We start from the raw sequence: 23,430 nt of genomic DNA, 5'->3' as shown, positions 1-23,430 counted from the left end.
TAGTGAATGCTCCTCCTTCACCACTCTTTTTCTGTCTCCGTCATCCAGCGGTCCCACCTCCTCCCTAGCCAGCTGCTTCCTTTTAACATATCTGAAGAATGGCTTGAAATTTCCTGCTTCCCTGGCTAGTTTCTCTTTTTATTCTCTTTTTGTTCTTCTAACCATGCAATGACATTCTTTTTGATGCTTCCTGTGCTCTTTCATAAGAACATAAGAACATAAGAAATGCCTCTACTGGATCAGACCTGAGGTCCATCGTGCTCAGCAGTCCGCTCACGCGGCGGCCCAACAGGTCTAGGACCTGTGCAGTAATCCTCTATCTATACCCTTCTATCCCCTTTTCCAGCAGGAAATTGTCCAATTCCTTCTTGAACCCCAGTACCGTACTCTGCCCTATTACGCCCTCTGGAAGCGCATTCCAGGTGTCCACCACACGCTGGGTAAAGAAGAACTTCCTAGCATTCGTTTTGAATCTATCCCCTTTCAACTTTTCCGAATGTCCTCTTGTTCTTTTATTATTTGAAAGTTTGAAGAATCTGTCCCTCTCTACTCTCTCTATGCCCTTCATGATCTTGTAAGTCTCTATCATATCCCCTCTAAGTCTTCTCTTCTCCAGGGAAAAGAGTCCCAGTTTTTCCAATCTCTCAGCGTATGAAAGGTTTTCCATCCCTTTTATCAGACGCGTCACTCTCCTCTGAACCCTCTCGAGTATCGCCATATCCTTCTTAAGGTACGGCGACCAATATTGGACGCAGTACTCCAGATGCGGACGCACCATCGCTCGATACAATGGCAAGATAACTTCTTTCGTTCCTGTTGTAATACCCTTTTTGATGATGCCTAGCATTCTATTTGCCTTCTTAGCAGCCGCTGCGCACTGTGCCGTTGGCTTCATTGTCAAGTCCACCATTACCCCCAAGTCCCTTTCTTGGGTACTCTCATTTAAAAACATCCCTCCCATCGTATAGTTGTACCTCGGGTTTCTGTTTCCCACATGTAATACTTTACATTTCTCAACATTGAACTTCATCTGCCATCTCGTCGCCCATTCCCCTAGTTTGTTCAAGTCCCTTTGCAGTTCTTCACAGTCTTCTTTAGTCCGAGCTCTACTAAATAGTTTGGTGTCATCCCCTGTTTTGTCCTTTTTTCCATTTCCGGAATGAATGTTTCTTGACTCCTATCGCTTTCTTCACTTCTTTGGTTATCCACGCCGGGTCTCTAGTTCAGTTTTTTTTGCATCCTTTTCTAAATCTGGGGATGTACAGATTTTGCGCTTCGCTCACCATGTCCTTGAATAGTGACCAGGCTTGCTCTACAATCTGGGATTTCTTTGAGTTGTTCCTAAGTTTCTTTCTTACCATTACTCTCATCGCTTCGTAGTTACCTTTCTTGAAGTTTAACGTTGTCGCTGCAGTTCTCTTCCCTTTCGATATTCCTACTTCAACTTTGAACTTGATCACGTTGTGTTCGCTGCTTCCCAATGGTCCCACTACTTCCACTTCCTTTGCAGGTCCTCATAGCCCATTGAGGATAAGGTCCAGAGTGGCATTTCCTCTCGTCGGTTCTCTGACAAGCTGCTCCATGAAGCAGTCCTATATAGCCTCCAGGAATCCTGTCTCTCTAGCACATTTTGAGTTTCCAAGACTCCAGTCTATCCCGGGATAGTTGAAGTCTCCCATAACAATCGTGTTACCGCTTTTGCATTCTCGCCTCATCTCGGCTTTCATTTCTTCGTCAGTTGCTTCAGATTGCCCAGGTGGATGATAGTACAGGCCTATCTTTATCTCGGGCCCATTTCGTCCTGGTATTTTAACCCATAGTGATTCCAATTTGTCGGTCATCGCCGCCATGTCCACTCTGGTCGAGTGCATGTTATCCTTTATGTATAGGTCTATTCCTCCTCTTTTCTGACTTGACCTGTCTTTGCGATAAAGTTTGTACCCCGGTAGTACTATGTCCCATTTGTTTTCTTCATTCCACCATGTTTCAGAGACTCCAATATGTCTAGGTTTTCATTTTTGGCCATGACTTCTAATTCTCCCATTTTGTTCCTTAGGCTCCTTGCATTAGTATACATGCAGTTTAAATCCTGGTGTTTTTTTGTCTTCGTTTTCTTTTCCTGTGTTACGTTCTTCTTATCATCCTCATCTCGAGCTGTCAGCTCTTGTTTTTTGCCTATTGTGTCTTCCCCCTGTGCTAAGTTCTTCTTATCATCCTCTTGGTCTGTCAAGTCTTGTTTTTTGCCCGTTGATTTTTCCCAGCATTTTTCCCTCTCAGTATCTTCTTGGGATACCTTTTTCCGAATCATCGACACTTGGTCGACTATCAGCTTTCCCTTTCTTCTTAGTTTAAAGCCTGCTCTATTTCTCTTCTGACGTTGTTTGCTAGAAGTCTTGTTCCCCCCGCACTCATTTGTAGTCTATCTCTCCTGAAGAGCTTGTTTTTGCCCCAAAACATTATCCAGTTCCTCACGAAGTGGAACCCCTCTTCCTGACACCATCTCCTCATCCATGCATTTATTGATTGTAGTTCCGTCTGCCTCTTCACATCTGCCCTCGGTACTGGTAGGATCTCCGAAAACACTATCTTCTGAGTCTTCATCTTCAACTTCCTTCCCAGAGTCTTGAACTGTTTGATCAGTGCATTCCTACTGTAGTCTCTCCTGCTGACATCATTTGTCCCGATGTGGATCATCACTGCAGTCTCTTCCGTCTCTGCTCCTTCTAGGATCCTTTCAATTCTGTCGTCGATGTCCTTTGTTCTTGCTCCTGGGAGTCAGGTCACTAGTCGATCCTCTCTCCCTCCTGCTATGTGGCTATCTACCTGCCTTAGGACTTAGTCTCCCACTAGGATCGCAGACTTTCCTTTTTTCAGTTTTCGCTCCGGTCGTAGGTCTGTGTCCTCGATGTGCTTCACTGCTACCTCTTCTAGGCATCGTCAAGACCTTGTCTCCTATTCCTGCGGGATACTTCTATGGGCGTCTTCTTCCTTGGAGTCAGATTGCTCCTGTTCTCCATTCCATGTGGGTGTAACTTCATCTTCCCTATGCTGTCTGTTTTCTTCCACCCTCCTGTAGGCCTCTTCAATGAACTTCTCAAGCTCTCGGACTTGTTCCTCAATGTGCCTCTCTCTCATAGGGTCTTCAGTCATCCTGATTGGGTTTTCTGTGATGTAAAGTCCCTCCAGTTCCTGAATCCTGCACTTCAGTCGACTAACTTCCATCTTCAAGCTTTTCAGTTCCTGACACCAGTCGCATACATACGACTGCCTCCCTGAGGGGAGGTAGTCGTACATATGGCAGTCTGTGCAGTACAAAGGAAAGCTCCTATTCTGGATTCTCTCTGCTTCCTTTGCTGTCCGCCTTTTTGGAGTACTCTTTATTTTATTGCTGGTACCCTTTTGCTTGTGTGTGTGTGTTCTCTTCTCTGCTTGCTATTTCCCTATTTCTGGTGTTGTTTTGTATGTATGTGTGCTCTCTCTGCGTGTACTATGGTTTTTTTGTGCTAGTTTGGTTATTTAACTGTTATTTGTTGTTGTCCTTACCTTGCTGGTCTTCCCTGGTGTCCTTGGGTGTACTGACTCGGTCTTTCTTGAGGCCCTTCGCAAAGGCGCTCTCGCTAAGACGAGCACCTTTGCCGCTTGCCTTCGCCGCTCGCCTTTGCCACGCGCCGTTGGCTGGATCCCTTTTAAGGAGGAGTTCGGGCGATGACAAGGTGGGGGTGGGCGGAGTTTACTCTCGCCGCTGCCCCTGGCTTCCTGCTCCTCTCAGGCTTCTTTTCTCCCCTCCTGCCTGCTTGTTTCTTTCTGGCTACCTTCTTTCTTTTCTCCCCTCATGCCTACTAACTCTTCTCTGGCTTCCTCCTCAATTCGGCACCGCGTGCGCCATTGGCTGGACCCCTTTTAAAGGGGAGTTCGGGCGATGACATGGTGGAGGTGGGCAGAGCTTACTCTCACCGCAGCAGTCAAAAGTTGTTTTCACAGGCTTCAAGTGATCAGATCTCTGGTGAATTTTCTCAATTTATCTTCTTTAAACACCCTTATACAGTGGTTCCCAACCCTGTCCTGGAGGACCACTAGGCCAATCGGGTTTTCAGACTACCCTAATGAATATGCATGCAGCAGATTTGCCTGCCTATCACTTCCATTATATGCAAATCTCTCTCATGCATATTCATTAGGGCTAGCCTGAAACCCGATTGGCCTGGTGGTCCTCCAGAACAGGGTTGGGAACCACTGCCCTAATACATCCCTTAGTAATATCTAAATTACATTATTGCAATTCCCTGTATAAGGGAGTTTCACTGAAGGAATTAAGACGGTTACAAATCATCCAAAATACCGCAATAAAAATCATCACTAAGTCTTGGAAGTTTGATCATGTTCATTGGCTACCAATAAACCATAGAATTACATTTAAAATATGTTTATTAACTTACAAAGTATTAATCTGTAAATTTCCACTATTCCTAGAGAGAATGTTCATTCCTTATGCTCCATCAAGAACATTACGATCTGATGACAAAAACCTCCTGTCCATCTCATCCTTATGATGTATTAATAACCGGAGAGATACTATTTTTTTCAGTTGTAGCCCCACAAACGTGGAATTCACTGCCAAAACAATTGAGAGAAGAGAAGTCATTAGATAAATTTAAAGGTTTACCAAAAAGCTTTCTGTGTAAATACGCTTTCGACAGTTAAGATTTCCAAGAGGCTTTTACTATTCTCTTTCTCCCTGTCCTAATGTTTTATCCTTTAATTGTTTTCTTTCCTATCACAATTGTAGTTCTCCCAACGTCCCTTCTGTATCTAATATGCCATGTTTGTCCATGTTTACGTTCTTAATTGTTTTGTACATCGCTTTAAATTTTTGAAATTGTGATTTTATCAAAATATTTATTAAACTTGAAACTTAATTTGGGCTTGGGTGTGGCCTTATCCCCCTACTCTCTTTATGCATTTAGTGGCCGGGTTGCTAGCTCTGTACTGAACACAGGTACCTAAACCTGCAGGAGTCCAGGAAAAGACAGGTAGAACTGTTGAATCTGAATCTCACATCCCTTGGTTTTTGAGTTGGGTTGCCTGGAGGATACTCCCTACCCCTGGCCAGACTCTCGAAAAGAACAAGGCCTGGCACTGCTCATCATTTTTCCTTCCTTTCCATCTCCTTCATCCACAGCTCTGTATCCTTTCTGTCTCATGTAAGGTCCCTCTCATCTTCCATGATGCAGGTTGTCCAAGTCCTCATTCTCAGAGCTACCAGGCCTGAGGTTGAACTCAAGGAGAAGTCCCTTTGTTTCCACTTTCCTAAACCTCCATAAGAGTCAACTTCTCTTTGGCTTCTGACCCTCCTTAGTCCTCACAATCTTCCCCATATTATGGTGACCAGCCTTCCTTGGGGTCCTCGCCCCGTAAATCCTAGTGCTGACCCAGTGAGCTTCCCACATCATGACATCTCTCACAAGGCAGTTGCCTCTGTTCATAGGTGCAGTTCCTGGACCCGTCCATTGCCATCCACTACAAAGACAGCACATTGCCCATCCTTCCTCACCTTTAGAGGTGTGCAATCTCCCCCACCTCCCGTAGGGTTGCCTCAGATGTACTGCAGGATCTCCCAGACGTCCGCTGAAGGGGGGTTGGGACCTACGGAGCAAATGCCATCCTCTCTGATTGCAGAGGTGGGCCCACTTTCTTGAGCAATAATATCCTTCCTTAGGGGTACCCAGAGACCCATACTTGGTACCCACCACCACTGCTGCTGGCCACAAACCTCTTCTGAGCACCAATCCCCCTACCTCTATCCCCCAGGCTGTGCTGGGGCTGGCCAATTTGGCTGGTGGGGACAAAGCAGAACCTCACTTGGCTTGCACACAACCTGGAAGACATCCAGAGCTTGGGCTATGCTGAAAGATGGAGCTACAGACACTTTGGTGCCCCTTTTCTGATGCCAAGAGCATAGCAGGCAAACAATCATGGGCCTCGTGACATGAACTGTTTATGTGGCTTCTCTGAGCCTTGTCCCCTCACGCAGTTCTGGTACTCATGCAGCCATGAGTAACTGCATTTAAAGGGAGTGGGAACCAGGGTAGTGGTAAATACGATCTGTGGGAGGGTGTACTTCTTGTCTTGCAAAATACAGTGGCAGAGGAATCCAGGAGTTCGCAAGGAAGTTCTTGGGCCCCAGCCGGGGGGCGGGGGGGGGGGGGGGGTGTAAAGGGAGAAGGGATAGGACAATAAGGAAAAGCTGCAGGGACCCTGAAAGGGCATAAGAGCCAGGGCTGGAGAACAGACATGGCGAGGAAGAGGAGAGCACTTGGCAGACCTACATCACTCCATGGCAACTAGACAGTAGGTAGGGCCCACCTTGTGGCAGGTCAGAGTCCACCCTTGACCTTCCAGAGCCAATTGCTCAGCTGCAAGAGTAATCATCCTCACCTAGGGCAGAAAAGGGGGGGGGAAGATGAGGGGGAGTGACAACAGCACCAGGTTACCCTTGCCTCCCTTTGCCCTCCAGCTCAGGGGCTCCTAATCTGATATTCAGTTGTCTGCTGAGTTTCAACATTCTATGAAAAATGTGACATTTCAGTTGTCTGTGTGACTGCTCTGTGACCTCCAGTTTGCATCTATCACATTCTAATTTTTCCCTTCTGATTTTTGAAAGTGGTGTCATTTAAATTTTTTAATACACATGTTTAAAACTATCAGCCACTGTAGATGAAAACTGGAGCTCAGAGCAGTCACCCACAGACAGCTGGAATGCAACATTTTTTTTTTTTAATTGACATATTACTGGAGTGTTCCAATGCATATCCATCCTTGTGATCTGGAAAGGGTTAACTGCACAGGAGGATTTTTGAACAGGAAGTGGGATAGTCGCCATGTTTGTAGTTTGGAAAGAAAACCTGTTAGCAGACAATGAAGAGCTGAGCTTGCTAGCTGGATGCCTTTCGTCTGCTTGCTGGAGTTGAAGTGTGACAGTGTGCCTGACTGGTTTTTGTGTGGCGCTGGTTTTTTGCCGCTCGCACATCACAGAAAGCATGCATTGGTTTGGGATTTTGTCTTTTAATACCTGGAGAGGAATTTGGTACTCTTAGCTGACCTGGGAGAGAAAAAAAAAAAAAGAAGAAGAAAGAAGCAGCATCAAGGTAAGGAACAACAATGCCGAGTCCAGGAAAGGAGGGGAGGGGGCAACCCACACTGTGAGGAAGGTCTTCCTGGCACTGTGTACTATTATTTGTGGGGTTTCAGTGTTTGTTACCAAAGCAGCTGCCTTTTATCATCTGTCCTAGAGAGAAATGTTGCTTCCAATTGTGTGCCCCGTCCCTGTGGCATGAATAAAAAGTGGTTTACATTTTGGGAAATGGCGATTTAGCAACATCTGCTTTGCATCTGACTGAAATCTACATTTTTAATTGTCATTGCTGTTACTCCTCAGATGAAAAAACGAGTTTGTTTGGTTTTTTTTTTTGCGGGGGGGGGGGGGGGGTGGTATTACAGGGGATCCAGAGGTTTTTTATTCTACGGTAGCATCCTGAAGCGAGTTCTGCCTAGTGATCAGACAGAACAAGTGCTCAGTCAGCGCAAAGATGACAAGACTGAGCAATACAACACAACACGAGAGAAATAATAATAATAATAAAAAAGTATAAAACAGATCATCTGGGCGATGGGAGAGGAAGGTTTGATCCCCCGCTCCCATGTTGTGTGTTGGGGTGTCAGAACAAAAAGGTGATTCTCCAATTTTCTGTGGACCTGATGAGTTGAGAAAGAAGACACCAGATGAGAAGAGGGGGAGGCAATGTTTCTCTAGGAGGAACAGAGAATAGATGTGCCATTATCTTTTTTTTTTTTTTCCCGGAGAAAGACATATGGCTGCTTCTTCTATGACTCCCTCTTCTCCTTTGTTGTGAGCGCTAATAACAACTGGAATAGAAAGAAATTGGAACAGCTTATTCCTGCAAGGACTTGTTAATCTGCTATAAAAGCGAAAATAACGTTTCATGGAGGGGAAAGATTGAAACACCGCATGGGCATAGGAAATGCTCCAATGACTTATCTTCCAACAACTCTATTAAAATAGCACAAAAATAGAGGGATTTTATTTGACGATTAGTTGTTTGTGCTCCCCTATTAGAAATATTTGAAAGTTTGAGCCGATTTTATCCTATGTTCCTAACGACTGACATCAAATAGCATTTGAAGGAGAATGGAGGTGTGGGGGGAGGTTGATTAATGGAGCTGTTTCAAATGTGGGCATGTTTCGCTCTCACGTCTCCTGGGTGCTACAATAGCAAGTCAGCCGTGCAATGTGAAAGGGGCGGGTCAGGTGTGATCCATAACTTGAGAGAGCTCGACTTGAACTTGGAGCAGCTTGAAGTATAAGGTGGTGGAGGTTTGACAGCTGTTCCTTGGTGAGGTTTGTATTTCGTGGGTGTGCAGGTTTCTCTGTGGGTTTCACGGTTGGTTAGTTTGAAAGATCAGAGGTCTATCAGATCCAGCCTTCTTTATCTGGTTGCGTTGGAAGGGGTAAAACGCGGATCTTCCACTGCAGGTGATTGAGGCCAGCAGCGTGCCTGACTTTAAGGCCAAATGGGATCGACACATGGGATCTATTCACAAGGCAAAGGTAGGGGAGGGTCATTAGGGTGGGCAGACTAGATGGGCCGTGGCCCTTATCTGCCGTCTATTTCTATGTTTATGTTTCTATGATCTAAATCCACACATCCTTACTGGGGCTGCGGTTTAAAGGATTCGTTTTAGAGCCGCTCCAGCACTAGTCTCTGGCTCTGACAGACCTCGATGACATTTTAGCGCTGACGGATCCTAATACTTTTCCCTCCCTATGTTGAGACGGATCCGTCAGCGCTAAATTGTCATCGAGGTCTGTCAGAGCCAGAAACTAACTACAAGTGGCACGGACCTCAGATTTTTAAGGACGGGCGGGTATAGATCTGCGAGGTCCGTCAGGTCCGTGAGGTCCGCGTTTTACCCCTTCCCTCTGCTTACGACCTGAAAGCTCTTTCCATGTGGTAATCGTGGGCATGGCGCTCTTCCAAAAATGCAACCGGCTCTGCCGGATGGGAGGGAAAGAAAAAACAAAAAACATTCTTAACAGCACCTCCACCCTGTAAAATGTAGGTGCTTGTAAATGTAAAGCAAGAGTTGTATAGCATAAGGACAAAAAGTAAGAGTTAGGAAGTTCTTGAGTCATATTACACTGGTTACAGGGTCAGTTCAAAGGTGTCCTCTTTAACCCCAATATGCCATAATTTTAAATATTAAACTTTGGATGGGGAGGCTGTATATTATACTCACATTAATGAGAGCAATTTCCAATGAAGTCATTTACTCAATTAACAGGCTATTTTTAAAAATTGTGCACCCTTTCTGTAGGTAAAAATACACCTTGATGGTTCTTTGAATTTGTGCTTTGATTTCCATGCAAGCTGCTCTTGGCAGCCCCTCCAGCCACCAAGCTGCTCTCCTAGGCAACTGCCTAGTCTTCCCTAATGCTTGGCAGGTGTAAAGAGGTTTTTGTTTCTTAGCCAGCAGAGCTTCTCAACTGCTGACGTGTTTGCTTTCCCTCCCCTTGCTGTGGGGGTTGTGCTCAGCATGGGCTGCCCGGCTGCTCCTACAGAAGCAGAAATCACTCAACAGAGGTTTTGCACCTGCTGTACAACTTACAAAAGCATGGGAGAGAACAAGCAATGCGAGAGTCTTTGCTTGGGCTCAATAGGGAAGCACACCTATAAATAACCGTCTTGCACAAAGCGATGAAGCCACTGTGGAGAAATACAACAGCAACAACAAAAGGTCATCGATTCATTCAAGCTCGCTGATGCTGTAAATATACAGTATAATGGCCATGTACAGTATATGCTGTGGTTTTTTTTTGTTTTTTTTTGCATGTTCAGTATCTAGTATGAACCTCTCCATGCATTCAGCACCTTGAATTTGCATTGCTTAATGGTAGGCAGACTATGGTTCTCGATTCATTCAGGCGGTGTTAGAACATGTCTACTTTTAACAGAGGGTTCTGTCAGAAGTGACAGCCTCTTTTTATGATTACCAAAAACTGACCATTGAAGACAGGCTGAAGCAAACATTTCCATGCCTGTTTGGAGATGAGTGGTTTTGTGTGGGCGTGACAGTTTGGACTGTGTTAGCTTTACAGATTTCTGGAGAACAATAATGTAAAAGGTCTGATTCGCAGTTTCAGGTAACTGCAGATTCCTTTGGTAAAAGTATAGCTAAATCCTCTTAAAATGATTGAATGTTTTGTCAATTTAGGATCTGCATAATCTGTGCTTGGAAAATAAATTGTGTCAGTCATTTCTTATTTCTAGAAATTTTAAATTGAAAGTACTTACCGTATTTTTCGCACTATAGACACACCTGACCTTAAGATGCACCCTAGATTTAGAGGAGGAAAACAAGAAAAAAAACCCATTCTGAACCAAATTGTATACTAATATATAGCAGGTTCTGCACCCAGCCCCCTCACTCCCTGCCAGGCTCTGCAACCAGCCCCCTTCCCTCCCTGCCTTACCAGGCTCTGCATCCTGTCTCCCCTCTGGTGATCTAGTGGTAGGCCAATACAGGGTATAGGGCAGGTCTAGTGCTACAGGGCAGGTCTAAGTGGTAGGCAGGCCCATCCCCTCCCCGGTACTTTTAAATTCTGGTGGCCCGGCAGTGTATTGGCAGGAGCAAGCTTTCTGCGCTCCCGCTCCTTCCTCGCAGGATGGCTGCCTCCTCATTATCTTCGGGGCCAGCAATGCACAAGCCAGGAGCATGCTTTTCGCGCTCCAGCCTAGGTCCGCACCACTCTCTGAATGGCTGTCATCAGTTCTCATGGGGCTTGCAAGAATTGACGGCAGCCATTCAGGAAGCGGCGCGGGGCCAGGCTGGAGCAACAAAAGCTCGCTCCTGCCATGTGCGCTGCTGGCCGAGATAATGAGGAGGCAGCCGTCCAGCGAGGGAGGGGCAGCAGCTCGGAAAGCTTGTCCTGCCGATACATCACTGGACCACCAGAATGTAAAGGTACGTGGGAGGGGGGAGGTAAATTTGCTCCATAAGACATATAGACATTTCCACCCACTTTTTGGGGGAAAAAAGTGCATCTTAAGGAGCAAAAATACGGTACTTGTAATGATGTTGGTTCATATTCATATAATATTCTATCATAGGAATTCTTTGAGCCTCGGAGCTAATACTGCCACAGCCGGTGATAAAAAAGATTAACGTGGCTTCGTAAAAGGGGGCCTAAGTGCTTTATCGTTTTAGAGCAGCATATAAACTCATGAAAGGTTCTTGATTGTGTTCATATATGTCCAATAAGTACTGCATATTTCCTACAGCCAGTGGAAAGGCCTGATCCAAAAGCAGCTAGGATATCCTGCTCTTAGGGCAGGATTAATTCGTCGAGGGCCCCTAGGCACACAAGTTTACTGGGCCCCCCTGCCCCGCCCCGCCATGCACCCAGGCAGAAACAGGAAGCTGTGTCAGAGGGAAGCTTTGGGCAAGTAGCACCGCTTACACAATTATAGTTCCCGTTGCCTTTCTTATCCGCGTTGCTTGCTTGTCTTACTTTCTGTCGATGGGGGGGGGGGGGGGGGGGGGAGGGGGGGGGAGGGCCCGCATTGCCGATCGATGCTGGAGGGGTTCATTGCTGATTGGAAAAAACAATGTTGATGCCCTCCTTCATCAGGCCCCCCTGACCATTTCGGGCCCTAGGCACGTGCCTACTGGCCTATTGGGTAATCCTGCCCTGCCTGCTCTAGTCCTCCCTTCCAGGCAGCTGTCAGGGTAGAGAAGGGAAAATAGACATAATAAGAGGGTGATTATCATAGATTGAAACTTAAGAAGCATTCTTCAGGATTTCAAACTTATGCTGGTTCAGCCCCTTTTTGTCTCTGTTACCTGTGGCTTAATTTCTTCCAGAACAGCATTCTTCTCCCCATTTTTCTGGGCCTCCAGGAAACAGAGCAGAAACAACAGTATAAATTAGTTCTGGCTCCTTTATGGAAATGGAGCAGAACCACTGGTTGGAGGGGATCATTGCTGTCTAGCCCCTGGAAGAAGTAGAGCAGATTTGGAAGCATTAAAGCTGCTGCCACAACATTGCTTTGATTTTTGTACAACTCCTATACACTTCAGGAGGCCATGAAGGAGAACAGACAAGGCTAAAGCATAGGAGCCAACTTTAGAAAATGATAGGGAGTGCTGAACTTATAACTCACAGCAAAATTTCCCTCACTTAGTAAAGGAAAAATAAAATACATCTAGTAATGAATGACCAGCCTGTACCTAAATGACAAGAGCAGGACAGGTAGTGAGGACAAATCAAAAGCTAGGGTACTGCCATCTCTCCTTCCCCTCAAGGCTTGCTGGCATTATACAAGGAGGTGCTGTAAAGTTCTCAGTCCAACCAACTTCCTAAATTCTGTGTGTTATTTTGCCACGGTAGATGAAAGAGTGTTATTTTATTTTGGAAAGTGCCAATTTGCAGAATCATAATGCTATATTTTGACATTGTTTCAGATCATTGATTGAACCATATCCATTAAAAGTGTGGAATTTTCAAGTGTGGAACTCCATCCATCATGAAGTTCCTATTCCTGCAGAAGAAAACTCCAAGGGAAATCCATGAATATATGATGCAAACATTGAGTGACAAATGGCCATCATACTCCACAGTGAAGAAGTGGTGTGCAAATTTGCAGCGTGGAGATTGAGACTGAAGATGCAGTAAGGTTTGGGAGGCCTCAAACGGTGTCAACGCCTGAAATTGTTGACTATGTCTATGACCTGATTTTGGCAGATTGGTGAATATCGGCTAAAACAATTGCTGAGACACTACAGATATTCAGGGAAAATGTTGGGCATATAATTCCCAAGCAGCTGGGTATGCAGAAGCTGGCAGCCAAGTAGGTGCACAAATGTTTGAATGCTGATGAGTTGATTTTACAGCATTTTCAGTGAGCTGGCGCCAACTTTTTAGAACGACTAGTTACTGTTGATGAAACACAGTTATACCACTGTGATCATGATACAAAACAACAGTCCATGTAATGGCGGCACTCAGGTTCTCCAAGGCCAAGGAAATTCAAGACCCAAAAGTCAGCAGGAAAGGTCATGGCTACAGGAAGGTGTTGTAATGACTGACTATCTTCCAAGGAGCCAAACAGTTAATGCAGAATACACTTCTCCCTCCCTATTCGCGGGGGTTAGGGGCAGAGCCGGCCCGCGGATAGGGAAAAATTGCAAATAACTTTTGGCTGGCTCTGACCCACCCCTGGACCTTACCTGGTGATCTAGTGGTGACGCGGGGCAGGAGCGATCTTCCTATACTCCTGCCCTGTGCAGAGCCGTGCAGTGAGTTCCCGTGGTCTCACGAGATTACAATAGGAACTCCCTGTTGTAGTCTCGTGAGACCACGGGAACTCACAGCACAGCTCTGCATGGGGCAGGAGTATAGGAAGATCGCTCCTGCCCCGCATCACTGCTAGACCCACCAAGTATGGTCCATGCTCCGAACCCCACGTCACCTCCAATCGCCTCCCTCCACCTCCTATCGCGCCCCACCCCGCCACCTCCTTCCAAGTCCTGGGGCTGGGTTTTTTTTCGATGCCAATGAGCGATTCTCAGGGGGGAGACTGGGGAGAAAACCATGAATAATTGAAACTGCGAACATCGAAACTGCAAATAGGGAGGGGGAAGTGTACTACTGTAATTTGCTGTGCCGATTAAAGGAGGCATTGAAATAAATAAGGAGAGGGAAGCTGAGGAAAGGAGTACTCTTTTTGCAAGACAATGCACCTGCACACAAGGCTGGCAAAACGATGGATGTTTTGATGCAGTTGGGATTTCATTGTATAGACCAGTGGTTCCCAAACCTGTCCTGGGGAACCCCCAACCAGTCAAGTTTTCAAGATATCTCTAATGAATATGCATGAGAGAGATTTGCATATAATGGAAGTGACAGGTATGCAAATCTCTCTCATGCATATTCATTAGGGATATCTTGAAAACCTGACTGGCTGGGGGCCCCCCAGGACAGGTTTGGGAACCACTGGTATAGACAAACCATCCTACTCAACAGATCTTGCACCATCTGACTATTTTCTGTTTCCAAACCTTAAAAAGAGTTTCAAAGGGCAACAAGTTTTGAGTGATTCAGAGGTGATTGCGGAGCAGTATCTCATTAACCAGACATCAGAGTATTTTTTGGAAGGGTTACAGAAACTTCAGACATGATGTGTCAAGTATGTTGAACTTAGGGGTGAATATGTGGAATAACTTGTAAGTTTCATGGCTACACCTAATTCCATTCTTGGTTGTAGTGAGAACTTTTCAGTACCCCTTCGTACACTCTCTCTCCTTCCCTTTACAGCACTTTTCTCTAACCAGCCCCTCTCTTCCCTCAGCCCATCTACACCACACTCTGTTCCCCTAATTTCTTCTTCCCACCTTACTCCTCTTTGTCTTCTTTAACCCCTTCCTTACTTCCTCTGCATAATTTGATGCTTTATATTTGGAGTGCCTGATCCATTCCCTAAATCATTTTAGCCTGTTCTGCTTCTCATTTTCCCTTGACCCAGTCCTCTATTTCCCTTCACTCCCCAGCAAACTCCAGTGTACTTTTCCCTATGCCATTCCATGCAGGTTTGGCTCACACATCCTTTCACTGCTTCCCATCTCTCACTCTCCTCTACAGATGAGACTTCTTTTTGTTTGCAGGTGTTAATTCATCTTCAGTTTGTGACTCTCCATTGACCACAGGCTTCAATCATTTCCCTGCTCTGCTCTCCCTTGCTCCAGCCACATTCCTGTTTTCTGGAACTACTTCCTCATCCCTTTTACACTACAGCACTTACCCTGATACTCACAGATTCCAGGCCAATGGCCACCCTCTGCCTGCAGAGTCCACTTCAGATTCTTTGCCACATATTCAACCTGAGTCTGGAAGCCCAGTAAGGATCACAGTTTGAAACCAAAGGTTACATGCTGAGTGGAAGAGCATGTTCTAGCAGCCCAGGGCATAGGATCATACACTCATACTAAGCCACTGCGCTCCTCCCTCCAGTCAAGGTTGCTCTCCATGCCCTGTGCCTCCCATAGGATAGGCCTTAGTCACCTGGACCAATCAAGGCCTTAGGCCCCTTCCTGGTTAATCCTAGAATGCACAGGGGAGGAGCCTAAGGCTCTGATTGGCCCAGAAACCTAAGGCCTCTCCCACTGAGAAGGGGAACGCCATCATTTTGAAGAGGTGAGCCTGCCGGCTGGAGGGAGTTGACATCCTTCCTGCCAGCCTTCATCTTAAAGGTATGAGGGAAGGGGGTTGTCAGGGGGATGGGGTACTCCTGCAGCAGAAGGGTGTGGGCATCCATCCTGCTGTCCTTCATCTTAGAGGTGCAGGGGGCCAGGATTTAGAGGTACAGGAGGTCAGAGGGGTTGTTGGGGACCCCAGCAGCAGGAGGGAGTTGGCATCCCTTCTGCTGTCCTTCAGTATAAAGGTATGAGAGGGTGCTGTTGAGGGGGATTGTTGGGGGTCAGGGGATACAGGCAGCAGGAAAGAATGGGCATCCCTCCTGCCGAATGGGGGGCATCAAATGGCCTTGGAGCAGGGGTCTCTAAGTCCCTCTTTGAGGGCCGCAATCCAGTCAGGTTTTCAGGATTTCCCCAATGAATATGCATGAGATCTATGTGCATGCACTGCTTTCAATGCATATTCATTGGGGAAATCCTGAAAACTCGACTGGATTGCAGCCCTCAAGGAGGGACTTTGAGATCCCTGCCTTGGAGGGTTTGGTGGTAGGGAGGGAGGAAGTGGGGGGTCTTCTTTTTTTTTTAATTGGGGGGGGGGCTGAGCTGTTAAGCCTTACTTTCCTGTCAGTGCCTGAGCCAATTAACGCTCAGGCACTAACCGGAAAGTAAGGCTACGACAGCTCTGACCCTGCTGGAATATTTTGCCCGCAAATATAGCACAATGAGGTTAGGGAATCACCTGGCAATTATAGAGAATTACCCGGAGTGCTTGTTTAAATATTAATGAGCCCATTTTACTACCATTTTAATAGTAATGACCTCATTGTACTACATTTGCATGGCAGAGTCGGAGTCTGCTAGGAAGCATGGAAAAGACTACAGTGACCATTCTGATAATTGGCCAGTAACATATTGGCACACTAAACTGGCTGGAACCGGTTTAGTGACCATTTTTAAGGGCACAGTAAGTTTTGAATCCAGCCCACAGTTTGTGAGATAGCAATTTCCTTCTCCTGCTAGTGCTGCCTGATTCAGGGGAAAATATTTCAATTCGATTCGCTCTGTTTGAATCGATTTTTCGATTCGATTTCAATGACACAGCATTTTAAAGTTAAAACATTTTATTTAACAAAGGCAATATAATGTCAAAAATAGTAACATCCAATCTATAACATAGCTTTAAAATTAGTTAGAAACATGGGGTGGTGCCAGCAGGGAAGAGGGCCGGAGAGTAGGAGAGGCTCTGGCACCAGCTGATTGCCGTGAGAGGCACATCCTGTAGGTAGTCAGCTGGCACTCGGGGTGCTGAGGCAGCAGCTCTAACCACTAGGCTACCTCTCCACAGTAACCTCATGAAACTGCCATGAGTTCGGTTTATATTTAAATCAATTTTTCGCTCCCCCCCCCTTTTTTTGTGGGGAAAATGGTTACCTCAGGTTTTATATTTCCCAGTGTCTTCTCCCCTCTCTCTTTTTCCCAGTTCCCTTCAATGTCTTCTCTCCACTTCCCAGCATTTTCTCCCCACTCTCTCTTCCCCATTTCCCTTCATTGTCTTCTCCACCCACCTTCAGCACCCATTGTACGGCCCAGCAGCCCCCTCCCTCCTGCCATCCATGCTAGCATCTCCCTCCCTTCCCCTTATCTTTGTGGCGATTTCTACAAGGCCATTCTTTCTATTGCAGCCAGAGCCTTGAAGTTTTGTTGCGTGTGGCTGCCGGAAAGTTCTCCTTTGACGCAACTGGATAGAGGAAGTTGCGTCAAAGGAGAACTTTCCGGCAGCCACACGCAACGAAACTTCAAGGCTCTGGCTGCAATAGAAAGAATGGCCTTGTAGAAATCGCCACAAAGGTAAAGGTAAGGGGAAGGGAGATGCTTGGACGGTGGGAGGGGGCTGCTGGACCATGCACTCGGTGACCGCACATACTCCTTCCCTTAACTGCGGAGACAAGGCCATTCACCACTCCACGGGGCGGTAAATGGCCTTGTCCCCATACTTGCGATGACCTTTTTTTTGTCACCGTTTCAGCGGTTAGTCGCAGGTAACAGCCACTGTGTCATTCTCTATTTGAACGCTTGACAATCCCATACCCTTTTCAATATATCAAATTCTAGAACTCCAACATGTCCTGAAGTTCTTTTATGAACCCAACCTGGACTCAGTTTAACTATTTATTTATTAAATATGTTCAAACTTACTCACCTATAGATCCCTACCCTCCCACTCTAATGTCCAAAGCATCAAACAAGTTTATGACAAATCTTTATTCCTGGCTAATTAACTCACTTAATAAAGGAATTTTTCCATCTAACAAAGACATATCATTATCCACTCAATCTTAAAAGACAAAAAAAAAAAAAAATCAAACAAACATCAATTGCCCAGCCTAATAACTATAGACCAATTGCTCTTATTCCTCTTTTCATAAAACTAATGGAGGGAGCTGTTCAAATCCAATTATCAAATGACTTGGATCACTTTCAGCTTCTTCATGACACCCAATCCAGCTTTAGGCAATCATTTAGTACTGAAACGGTCACTGTATCTCTCATCAATGAGTTATACAAGATACTGAGCAAAGGTCAAAATGCTCTTATCCTCCAATTTGACCTCAGAGTGCATTTGATCTTGTGGATCATGACCTTTTGCTGCAATGCTTAGATGCCTTTGGTCTTTCTGGAAATGTATTAAACTGGTTTAATAGCTTCCTAAAATCTCGAAGTTATCAAATTAAGATTGAAGACCCATTCTCTACTCCAAGGAATAGTGAATGTGGTATCCTTCAGGGCTCCACACTATCACCCATACTGTTCAATGGCTATCTTGCATCCTTAGGAGACCAGCTCAGCAATCTCAACATCTCACACTATAGTTATGCTGATGACATTACCATCATCCTCCTAATCACGAGCTTGACACCATCCTTATCGGGCCGGCAGCACGATAAACAGGCTCCTTTGGTCTTGTCCACTTGTGAATTCAGTGTACCGCGTTACTGATGATGTCATCAGTAATGCAATAGACTGAATTCATGAGCGGACAAGGCCGAAGCAGCCTGTTTAGCGTGCTGCTGGCCCGACGCTGCTTAGGGAGGTAAGTAAGGCTCGTGGCAGTGTTGCAATGGGAGGGAGGGAAAAAAGGATGGGGATTCGGCTGTGCAGTGGGTGCTCGGGGGAGTGGCAATGCTCACTCAAAGGTTCTGCTGCACAAGGGATGGGAGGGAGGGAAGGGAAACTGCTGGCGGATCCTGGGACTAGGGCTTATTTTAGGGGTAGGGCTTATATTAAGACTTACCCCGAAAATCCTGCTAGGGCTTATTTTCGGGGTAGGTCTTATTTTCGGGGAAACACAGTACTACTAGACCTCAGTCTTTTCTCTCCTTCCCTTCAGTTAAGGGTTGCACCCACAAGGGATTCATCTGCAGGCTCTTGGCCTACCAGGCAGCTTCTAAGGATTTGGAGTGGAATCCTTTAATCCAAACTTCATCTTCCTATATGCACTTTAGAAAGCTCTTAAAAACACTCATCTTCTCAAATATGATGGCATGGTTTAAATCAGTGTTTCTCAACTTTTTCAAGCCAAATACCCCCTAAGCCTAACAAATACCAATTGAGTACCCCTACCCAAGCTCTACCCCAAACCTGCCCAAACTCCACCCCTGACGTCACCCCCATAATAATAGTACTAATTGTAATGCAATTTCTTCTATCCATTTTACGTATACACACAATATAATCTTATTAGTATACTAGCTGATGCCCCGGCGTTGCACGGGTATTTAATTATAGCAATAACACTGTAAATGGATTCAAATAAAGATACTTTATAGTGGTGAATGAAATTATTTTTTTACAGCTTAATAAAAAGTACAATATTCAAATTATAATGTGAAATATTTGACAAAATGAATACAATACAACTAACGCAAAACATGATTATAAACAACATTTTTAGTTTCACCTCCTGGAGCAAGAACATATAAATTCTTGGGTGAACCCACCCTTGAGCAAGCAACATAGAGTTGTGGGCCGCGAGACCCCCAGAACATATCACCCCAGGTAGTGAGGGATCTGCATACCAAGTTTCGTTCAAACCGGTCAAGCCGTTTTTGAATTACAGGGAGAAAGGCAGCTTTTTACATTTTTTCCATTGACATGAATAGGTGAAATCTGATTTTCTGTTTGTAGCTCCGCCCACATGTGCAGGTGGGCCGCGAGACCCCCAGAACATATCACCCCAGGTAGTGAGGGATCTGCATACCAAGTGTCGTTCAAATCGGTCAAGCCGTTTTTGAATTACTGTGAGAATGGCAGCTTTTTACATTTTTTCCATTGACATGAATGGGTGAAATCTGATTTTCTGTTGGTAGCTCCGCCCACGTGTGCAGGTGGGACGCGAGACCCCCAGAACATATCACCCCAGGTAGTGAAGGATCTGCATACCAAGTTTCGTTCAAATCGGTCAAGCCGTTTTTGAATTACTGTGAGAATGGCAGCTTTTTACATTTTTTCCATTGACATGAATGGGTGAAATCTGATTTTATGTTTGTAGCTCCGCCCACGTGTGCAGGTGGGCCGCGAGACCCCCAGAACCTATCATCCCAGGTAGTGAGGGATCTGCATACCAAGTTTTGTTCAAATCGGTCAAGCCGTTTTTGCGTGATCGCGGCACATACACACATACACACATACATACCTCCGATTTTATATATATAGATAATGGTAACTACAAAATTATAAAAACACAAAGCACACTGTACGCAGAGAAAATGTTAATTATCATTTATATTCAGGGTTTTTTCAAAGAGGTCAAGGCAGATGACTTTAAAATATGTAATGTTACCTCAGTAACAACTATAGAAAAATAAAAACAAATATAGTGCAAAATATAGACAGCAGATAATTTTTCTCAAAACTGGCACATTTTGATTACTAAATTGAAAATAATATCATTTTTCCTACCTTTGTTGTCTGGTGATTTCATGAGTCTCTGGTTGCACTTCCTTCTGACTGTGCATCCAATATTTTTTCCCTTCTTTCTGCCTCCTGCATGCTTCCTCTCATTCCATTCCCCAACTATCTCTGTCTGTCCCTCCATGAATCCAACTTTTTCTTTTCTCTCTCTCTCTCCCTGCCTGCCCCCTCCACTGAAGCCACCGCCACCGATTTCTCCATGCCCCACCGCAGAAGCCAAACCTGCCACCCAACACGCTCCATTCCCACCCCCTGCCGACGCTGCAACAGCCATCCAACACACTCCATTCCCACCCCCACACACCCCTGCCGCCACCGCAACAGCCACCTGACACATTCCATTCAAACCCCCATCCCCCTGCCGCCGCCGCAACAGCCATCTGATACACTTCATTCCCACCCTCACCCCCCTGCTGCCACCACAACAGCCATCCGACACGCTTCATTCCCACCCCCTGCCACCGCCGCAGCAACCACCTGACATGCTTCATTCAATCCCCCTCTCTTGCTGCCGCGACAGCCATCCAACATGCTCTATTCAAACCCCCCACCCCCAGTCACCACCACAACAGCCACCCGACATGCTCCATTCTCACCCACCCCTGCTGCCACCGCCGCAACAGGAATGGGCCAGGTGCTTGCACTGACTGCACGCGGTCGGCCCCCAAGCCTTCCCCCGAAGTCAATTCTGACATCGGAGAGAAGGTTCCGGCCCAGGATTAACGTCAGGGGGAAGGCTTGTGAGCTGGCCATGTGCAGTCACTGCATGTGCCTGGCCTGTTTCTATTGCTGCAGTGGCAGTGGGTTGGGAATAGAGTATGTTGGGTGGCTGGTGTGGCGATGGCGGCAGGGGTGTGAGTGGGAATGGAGCATGTCGGGTGGCAGGGTCGGCTTCGGCAGTGTAGCAGGGAGGAAGTGGCGGAGCCAGCCCGCGTACCCCCCAACTGGCAGCCCACATACCCTCTGCGTATCGCAGGTTGAGGAACGCTGGTTTAAACAACTCACACTCTCATCACTGAGATATCTCCTTTTCACTATTTCATCCTTATTCTTTCTCTGCCATTGTTCTTTAATCTTAATTACCAAATGTTAGCATGTTGTATTTGTTCTCTGTTTACTCTGTAAACCGCTTAGAATTGTATGGCTTAGAATTGTGTGGCAGAAAAATAAAGATTTATGTTATGTTCCTGAATTGTGGTATAATTGCAGTTGGCTTAAAATGGTTTCAAGACTGTTCAGTGAGATTTCTACAAACATGGGTAGGTAACTTCTATCTATGTCTCATCTGTGGAATACACTGACTCTTTTTTGGCTTTTTCAAGAGAAACAGAGATTTACAAAAAGTGATAATAAAGTCTTGTTATAGTTTAGGCAGCCTTCAAAAAGCAGTCTTATGAATTTTCCATCTATTTGAAGTATGGACGGGTTGCAACAAAACTGCAGAGAGCAAAACATGGCAAGAGGGTCACTATAAATATTTCAGTCAAAATCAATATAGGAGCCAGGATTGGCTTGAGGGAGATACACAACGTACCGTATATAGCAAATAGAGAAAGAAGAATAACGACTACTGACATTTTTATTTCAACTGCCTTAAATTCTCCAAGAGGTTACACTTGAGTGCTCCCTGTTTCAGGCCATTTTATTTCAATCAATGTACCTGTTTCAGGGAGGTATGTGCTGATTATGGTTCACAAGCAGTCAGCTGAGTTGCACCGATACCTTTTATATTTACATACTGACATTGGTTGTTGTCTGAAATGCTTATGTGCTATGATGACTTTTGTATGCTCTTGTATTGATTCAGTATTGGTACTTCCATGACGGGACTCCTAGAAAATCTGTTGGCCTAATATACAAAAAGACTTATATGTATAGTGGCAGCTGCTATAAGGATGAGTCCCTTATCTGTAAATTTTTGAACAGCACTATACAATTAATGCCACAGAAAATTTGTTCTGATCCCTCTGGTAGTATTTGTTTAGTGTTGGAGTGGCATGAGGGCATTTTTTTTTTTGCAGCTGTATGGATAGCAGTGATAGCCAGCTGCTGTCTGTATGTGGTTTAAGTTCAGACAGCGAAATAGATGTCCTGACTTCAACTGCTTAGTTATACGGACAACAATTGAATTTCACTGGGTGCAGGAGAATTCTATAAAGTACATACTAACAGCTACATACTATGGCAAGCACTGGCCACTAGCTGTCTAGGTTTTGTAAAACATTACGGCTGGTGATGTAAATAAATGCTTGCTGTAATGTGATGTTTAATCATCGACCAATGAAGAAGTAGAGGAAACACAAATAAGGGTACTTACCACTCATATGATGAGTTTTAGGATTTCAGTTGGTCCGTTAAAGAAAAGACCCTTTTGGGCCCAAATGCTTTCTACTTTCTTACTAGTATTGCCTCCTATGGTTGATCCTATAGGATGGATCAGATCACACTGGACCTCCCTGCCTTTTTCACACTATGTCACAGCAGACTTTGCTCAGTTCTCCCCTTTCATTGAGGGGTAGAGCTATGGTTTCTGGAGCACATCTGCAACTTGTGAATTTATGCCCCCCCTCCAAGGCAGCATCTTATTTCTCCTTCTTGCTACTGCTACCACTAACCCCTCATGTTTGGTGCAAGCAATGTCGGATTTACCTATAAGCTACAGTTTAGGGCAGTAGTGGGCAACTCTGGTCCGCGAGAGCCGGAATCCAGTCAGGTTTTCAGGATTTCCCCAATGAATATGCATTGAAAGCAGTGCATGCAAATAGATATGCATATTCATTGGGGAAATCCTGAAAACCCAACTGGATTCTGGCCCTCGAGGACCAGAGTTGCCCACCCCTGTTTTAGGGCATCGCAATCTGTAGGAACCTCATAAAAGTTCAGAATTGGGGGGGGGGCTCTTAAACTTTTATGTGGTTCTTTTATCAAACTTATTTAAATGTTCGCGAGGTGGAATTACTTTCATCTCTGCTTTTAAAATGGCTTCATATTTAATGAATTTAGGTAATATTTTAAGCATAAATTTTCTGTTTTCAGGCTTATCAGTTTTTTGATTTTGCAAATAAGTTCATTACTAATAATAATTTATTCTTATATACCACCAAACCTTCAGTTCAAGGCGGTTCACAGCAAATAGAGATGAATGAACAATAAAATTACCAGCATACACATTACCGTATTTTCACGCAGATA

The sequence above is a fragment of the Geotrypetes seraphini genome, chromosome 1 (assembly GCF_902459505.1).
Source record: "Geotrypetes seraphini chromosome 1, aGeoSer1.1, whole genome shotgun sequence".
Classification (NCBI taxonomy): domain Eukaryota; kingdom Metazoa; phylum Chordata; class Amphibia; order Gymnophiona; family Dermophiidae; genus Geotrypetes; species Geotrypetes seraphini.
This window is presented reverse-complemented; position numbering follows the sequence as displayed.